Genomic DNA, 8,164 nt, shown 5'->3' with positions numbered 1-8,164 from the left:
AGCCGAGTGCAAGCACCTATTTCAGAACTTACGGCACGAGGCTAGGGTGCAAGCTGTTTGAGACTACTACACCTCGACTAACATTAGGAGGGCCAAGAAGAAGTGACGTGCCAAGTATCTATGTAAGGATAAGTACATGAAGATAATTACATATTCTTAAGGCCTTGTACTTAGTTTCCTTTATTTCATTCGTAAGCGTAGCACTAAAATTTCTCTTTTCCTAACTTAGGTGCCCCGGAGATGGTGTGCAGATAGAATGGACTGTTGGGAGGCGTTGTTGGATGAGTGGTGCTCTCCCCAATGGCTAGCCGTCCACAACAAGGCCAGGGGTAAGTGTGCCCAAATGCAAGGTGTGCCACACCATCAAGGGAGCTCCAACCTGTTTGAGTACGGGGATCACTAGGTATGTGGTTTGAGCCCTTAATGATTCGTGCAATTTCATTCTTCATGCTAGCTTGAGCCCTTAACTAATATGTTGTTCCTCTCTTTTAGGCAAAACACATCAAGGAGGACGTGCACCGTTGTATGACCTCTATGCCATGGCCTATACTACCCCTTACAAGAAGGCCAAGGCATTCTCTTAGGATGACCTCCATCATCCAGAGAGCTTCACCAACATTGCCTCCCACAACAAGCTCGTGTGGTAAAAAGACGTTGGGAAGACGAGGATAGGGGAGGACTTCGACCTGAGCCAAAGTCCTTTTGATTCAAAGATCGTGATTCTACCTGGGGACTGCAGGTATGATACATCTCCATCGTATCTATAATTTTTGATTTTTTCATGCCAATATTATACAACTTTCACAAATTTTTGGCAACTTTTTATATGATTTATTGGACTATCCTATTGATCCAATGCCGAGTGCCAGTTCCTGTTTTTTGTATGTTTTTTGTATCGCAGAAAATCCATATCAAATGAAGTCCAAATGCAATAATGTTTTATGGATAATTATTTTGGAATATATGTGACTTTTGGGAGTTGGAATCACCGCAGACGGAGGCCCACATAGCCCACAAGACACTAGGGTGCGCCAGAGGCCCCTAGCGGATGGTGGTGGGTTGTGCCCTCCTTCAACGTTGGTTGGGGATCTACTTCAGGCGCAGTGAAGCATATATCCAGAAAAAATCATTTTAAAATCTAAGCGCAATCGGACTTACGGATCTCCCGGAATATAAGAAACGGTTTTCGGACACATCAGAGGAACACAAAACAGAAGAGAACAGAGAGGGAGATCGAATCTCAGAGGGGCTCCCGCCCCTCCGCCACCATGGAGGCCATGGACCAGAGGGAGATTCTCCTCCCCATCTAGGGGGAGACCAAGGAAGAATAAGAAGTAGGGGGGCTCTCTCCCCCTTGCCCCCGGTGGCGTCGGAGTGCCGTCAGGGCAACAATCGAGACGACGATCTACATCAACAATCTTGCTACCGTCAACACCAACTCCTTCCCCTCTATGCAGCAGTGTAACACCTCTTCTCCTTGCTGTAATCTCTACTTAAACATGGTGCTCAACTCCATATATTATTTCCCAATGATCTATGATTTTGCTATGATGTTTGAGTAGATCCGTTTTGTCCTCTGGGTTAATCGTGATCTTGGTTGGTATGATTGTATATTTTATTTATGGTGTTGTCCTATGGTGCCCACCATTCTCGGGCAAACATGAGGGGCCCCCGCTGTAGGGTGTTGCAATATGTTCATGGTTTGCTTATGGTGGGTTGCGAGAGTGACAGAAGCTTAACCCGAGTAGGTGGACTATGGATTATGGGATAAAGAGGACTTCATACTTAATGCTATGGTTGGGTTTGCGCGACCTTAATGATCTTTAGTAGTTGCAGATGCTTGCTAGAGTTCCCACCATAAGTGCATATGATCCAAGTAGAGAAAATATGTTATCTCATGCCTCTCCCTCATATAAAATTGCAAGAATGATTACCTGAACTTGTTATCGATTGCCTAGGGACAAATGACTTTCTTGTTGACAAAAGCTATACACTTTTGTTACCTTGCAATTTACTCGCATTTTTATTCTTGCAAAGTACTCGTAGTTTTTTGTTTAAAAATAGTTTCATACTTGTTCTAGGTAAAGCAAACATCATGCATAGAGTTGTATCGGTGGTCGATAGATCTTGAGGGAATATTTCTTCTGCCTTTAGCTCCTCATTGTGTTCGACACTCTTATTTATTCAAGAAGGAAACAAACGATCCCCTATACTTGTGGGTTATCAAGACCTTTTTCTGGCACCATTGCCGGGGAGCAATAGCTTGGGGTGAATATTCTCGTGTGTACTTGTTTGATTTATCACTAAGTAGTTTTTATTTCCTATTCTAAGTTGTTCTCTATCTTTAGTTATGAATATGGAACACGAAACACCAAAAAATAGTGGTACTTGCTAGTCATGGAGATGGGGAACCTCCAAAATCCCTCGATGCTCGTTATATAAAAGATATTATGCACTACTTTGATAAACCTGAGAAAACCCCATGTAACTATATAATGGGAGTAACACTGGATCAACGTGGATACTTTAGGGATTAACTCTTGACTCATAAAGGGAAATTGTTATTGGAACAAATACATATGTTGCATTGGTATGCTAGGAATTTATGCCAGAGATATGATTATACTTGTTGCTCTAGGATGAATGCTCCACATCTTCCCTATTCATGTGAATTTAATGATAATGAAACGTAGGCTTCTTATGCTAATGGTGTATATGATTACTATGATGTGGAACGAATAGAACAATTTGTTTCTTTTGAGGGTGCATTTGAAATTGATTCTTTGTTTCAAAAGTTTGAAGATTTTGATGATTCAGTTTATAGACCTAAAAATCTTGCTATCCTTAAATATGGCTATGATAATTATAAATACAATTATGATATTGATGTATTTATTGAGAATAACTCTGCTGTCCATGAAAAGCCTAATATTTTGCAGGAGTCTATGGAAGAACAAATTGATGAAACTGCAAGCTCATTGGATGAAAAAGATGATGAGGAGAGCGAAGAACAAATGGAGGAAGAACGGATTGATCACCCGTGCCCACCTTCTAATGAGAGTAAATCTTCAACTCATACATTGTTTAATTTCCCTTCATTCTTACCAAAGGATGAATGACATGATCATTGCTATGATTCCGTTTATTCGTTTGAAATATCCCTTTTTGATGAACTTGATGCTTGCTATGCTTGTGGCCATGATGCCAATATGAATTATGCTTATGGATATAAACTTTCTATAGTTCCTTATGTTAGGAAACAAATTGTTGTTATTGCACCCACACATGATAATCCTATTATATTTTTGAATTCTCCAAACCACACTATCACAGAAATTTGCACATATTAAGGATTACATTGATGGGTTGCCTTTTACCGTTGCACATGATGATTCTAATGAGTATAATATCCATGTGCTTGCTGCTCCTACCTGCAATTATTATGGGAGAGGAACTACATCCCCACTGAGGGAGTCCTGGATTAAGGGGTCCTCGAGCGTCCGGGCTATGTGACGTGGGCCGGACTAATGGGTCATGGAGATACAAGACGGAATACTTCCTCCCGTGTCCGGATGGGACTCTCCTTGGCATGGAAGGACTGCTTAGCGTGCGGATGTGAATATTCCTTTCTTTGTAAACCAACTCCGTACAACCCAAGCCCCCTCCGGTATCTATATAAACTGGAGGGTTTAGTCTGTAGAGGCGATCATAATCACATAGGCTAGACAATTAGGTTTTAGCCATTACGATCTCATGGTAGATCAACTCTTGTAACCCCTATACTCATCAAAGTCAATCAAGCAGGACGTAGGGTATTACCTCCATCAAGAGGGCCCAAACCTGGGTAAAACATTGTGTCCCTTGTTTACTGTTACCATCAACCTTAGACGCACAGTTTGGGACCCCCTACCCGAGATTTGCCAGTTTTGACACCGACATTGGTGCTTTCATTGAGAGTTCTGATGTGTCGTCGCCAGTAGGTTCGTTGGCCCCATCAATCATCTACAACAATGCTGCCCTAAGGGAGGTCTTTTTCCTTGGCCAGATCTTCGTGTTTGGTGGCTTCGCACTACGGGCCAACTTGATTGGCCATCTAGAGGAGATCGACAGCTACGCCCCAGGTCACCAGATTAGTTTTGGAAATATGGATTACGTCGCTGATATCCGAGGAGATTTGATCTTCCAAGGATTCACAACCACAACCTTAGCTCTGGCCTTAAATCCGGAGCGCGTCTCCAGGTCCGAAAATGAGATTACCGTGTCCGTCAGACTCTCTGCGGCTATTAAGCCTAGTATGGGAGAGGAGGAGGAAGCAGTATCACCAGCAATCATTATGTAGCCGAACTCTTCTGCAAACACTAACGCCGAGCCCTCGGAGTCAGCATCGTGTGAGCTAGGCCAAGGAGTTTCCCCTCACTGTACTCCACAAACTCCCTTCTCCCTGACTGAACCTCGCCTTTAAGCGAGGCTCTAGCCTTAATGTGATCCCTCGTCATTATAGAGGAGCAATGTCCGAACTACGCCCAGCCAGGATTAAGGGCTGAGAGAAGGGAATTTTAAGTCCCACCGACCATCGACTTCATAGCCATTGTCGAGGACTTAATCTAAATGCTCCATTATGGCTCCGAAGACATCGACGATATAGACGACGATGCCGGAGAAGGCCCAAAACACACCATTTATCGAACAATGGATGGCCACCTCTTCGTATGACGTGTATATGGTGGATACACCCAAAGAGATTAATGGCGCTAACGAGAAAACTCCAGTAGAGGATATACCTCCTAAGACTCAACCAAAGCGCCGACATCAGCGGCGCCGCTCTAAATCACGCCGTGGAAAAGACATCAATAGTGGCACTGGAGAGAACAACACTCCAGATGACGTGGAAAACCAAGAAGACCCCGTCGAGCCAACCTCCGAACAGGATGACCGGGAAGATGGGGAAATTAGCCCTGATGACTAGTTTATAAACGAATACTCGGAGCATAGTCTTTATCGTGTCTGAAGTCTTTATTGTGCCTGAGGAACCCCTTGAGCAGGAACGCTTTAGGCGCCGGCTAATAGCCACTTCAAGGAGCCTGAAACAGAAGCAGCAGCAGCTTCAAGCTGACCAATATCTACTCAATGACAGGTGGACTAACATCTTGGCAGCTGAGGAATACGGCCTCGAGCGCCCAACCAAGAGCTACCCGAAGTGTAAACTGCTACGGCATTTCGAGGATGAGGCGATGGCGCCCGTACCATCGGCGCGTAACGCAGCCGACCGACCACCATGTGGCCATGAAAAAATGGCAGCTCAAGCCGAATACCAGCCCGTACTACCTCGCTGTAAAGGTAGAGACACAACATCTTAGATATATACTTACAACCTATGGTACAATTTGGAAAATAAAGTGGGCCAGACCAGAACAATCTACGGATCGCAGGGGCGCGACATGCTCCAACGCGCAAGGTCGGCTATTTCACCATGCACGATAACCATAGCCACGCCCGGGCCGAAAACCGCACACGGACTCCATCCGAGCTACGTCGCGACGTGGCCCGCTATAGAGGTGCCGCGCACCCCCTCTACTTCAGTGATGAAGTAATGGAACATGAATTCCTAGAAGGGTTTAAACTCGTGAATATCGAATCATACGATGGAACAACGGATCCCGCAGTATGGATTGAGGACTATGTCCTCCATATTCATATGGCCCGGGTGATGATCTTCATGCCATGAAATACCTCCCGCTAAAGCTAAAGGGACCGGCTCGGCACTGGTTAAACAGCCTGCCAGAAAATTCCATTTGAAGCTAGGAGGACCTGGAAGACGCCTTCCGTGACAACTTCCATGGTACATACGTCCGACCTTCGGACGCCGATGACTTAAGTCACATAGTTCAACTGCGCGGAGATTCGGCCAGGAAATTCTGGACTAGTTCAACCAGATCTTTTACTGTCCGGATGCCGAAGCCCTTGCGGCCTTTAAGCACAACATTCACGACGAATGCCTCACCCGGCACCTTGGCCAAGAAAATCCGAAGTCCATGGCAGCCCTCATGGCATATATGACCCGCTTTTGCGCAAGCGAAGATAGTTGGCTAGCCCGTAGCAGCAACAATGCAAGCTAACCTGGCACTTCTGTTGGGGATATTACTACTGGAGGTAAACCGACCTTATGCAGCCGGGTTGAATCTTTGAAGATTAGAAGCCCATGAAGATGTAAAGATGCTGGCGCTTTACGGAGGGCCCAAAGGCGGGTTACAGTCTGTAAATGTAAACCGGCCTAGTCATGTAACTTGTATAATAAGATAGAAAGAGAGAGGCCAAACCGGATACATTTATAATCCGGCTTCAGGACTCTGTAGCCCGGCAGGCATCAACCTATGTATATAAAGGGACGACCCGGCCGCGGTTTAGAGACAGACAACAACAACTCGAGAGCCAAACAAAGCGGATTCGCTCCCTGGCCTTCGAAACCCTAGCAATACCAATCACAACTAGACGTAGGCTTTTACCTTCATTGAAAGGGCCGAAATAGTATAAACTCCCGTGTCCCCTTGTCCGGTTTAACCCCTTTAAGCTAACCCGTTGCGATGGCTCCACGACTAAGTCCTTTCACGAGGACATCTGCCGTGACAAACCCACGACAGTTGGCGCCAACCGTGGGGCTATCGCATGATGGTTTTGAGTTCTTGAAGGGTAGCTTCGTTGGACTCAAGGGATACGCTGTGGGCTGGATGACAAAGAGTCACCGCGGAAAGCTCTACATCGATAACGCATGATGGGGTCCCGAGTCCGATTCAATTGAATACGGGTACCGGGTCCCCTTTGGTGGGATTCATGTCTTCACTGGCAAGATTGGTGAACCAGCCCTCGAGCCGGACATCTGCACCGACATCATCAAAACGGCTCGGTGTGCAAGTTCTTCGCTGGTTCATCCCGAGGCAAGGCATGTTTTCGTAGGTGTCGTCCATGGATCGGGGTACAAGGACGGACCGGTGTCCGATGGAGAAACCATAGTCTGCTCTGATGACGAGTCTTCTGGAGAAATCGAATCGCTTTACCAGTTGCAGGATGGCTGGATTGAGGGAGGATCCGAGGGCAACAGTATTCCGGATTCCCCCGGTCTGCCAAACCAGGCCGCCATCTTCATGGCCGGCACACAATCGGCGCCTCATTCATCTACCACCGTAGCAATGCTCTCCGGTTCAACGACGGCCACACCAGCAGGGGCAGGAATCTCGGCGCCACCTCCGGCCCAAGTCTTGTCTGATTTGTTCGACGCTCTGGCAACATTGATGTCCGCGGAGGTAAAAACAGCAGCCAGGGATCAGCACGATCCGGAGATTGTAAAATTGAAAGATTAGATAGCCCAGGCTAAAGCGGACCTGGCAGCAGAAAACGCCAGGATGGCTATGGAGCGGGCCGAGTTGGAAGCACAGGCTTACCGGATTAGACTGGATCAGAATGCCTCAGAGGAAGTCATGAGAAGAAGGTACCGATCACATCTCCCGTCAGTTTATGAGCCGCAGAATCTTTTCAACACGCCAGGTGCAGGAGCTGGTAACCAACCCATGCTAAATCGGGCAGGGGCGCCGGGAGCAGTAGCGCCGGTTCAGCCGCGCATGACGGACCTGCCTCGCTAGAACAATGTTGTACCATCAACGCCGCCCAGGCATTATTCCAACCCGTTGGACAACATTGTGGCCGCCTCTTCACGCCTGGCGGCCCTCCCAACCGACGACGAGTCACCAGTTGCAGTGGAAGCACGTCAGGCCAGGGATCTCCTTCAGACAGCACTAAATCAACAGCAAGCATATTCACACAGCCGTGAGGGGATTCATTCCACTCCCCGTCCAAGCCGGAGTTATAGCAGACACGTGGAGGACGAACCGGCCGTGTCCAGTAGTGCACGTCACTGAAATTCGCCATGAGGGAACAACCCGGCTGGGGGAGGTGCTAATGCGTAAGATGCTGTGGACCATGGCCGCGCACATCGAGGGGCCGAGTTGACAGCTCGACACGGAGCACGACAGCACACTCTGGTTCACCCCACCGCCTCCATGGAGCCAGGGGCGATGTTCAGTTCCTTAGGGGTACCATGTTTAACTCCCGCTTTGCGTAATGTGCAACTACCCAAGGATTTCAAGGGACCTCGTAAGGTACCAAATTACAC

Source organism: Triticum aestivum, chromosome 2A, assembly GCF_018294505.1.
Source record: "Triticum aestivum cultivar Chinese Spring chromosome 2A, IWGSC CS RefSeq v2.1, whole genome shotgun sequence".
NCBI classification, from domain to species: Eukaryota; Viridiplantae; Streptophyta; class Magnoliopsida; order Poales; family Poaceae; genus Triticum; species Triticum aestivum.
This window is presented reverse-complemented; position numbering follows the sequence as displayed.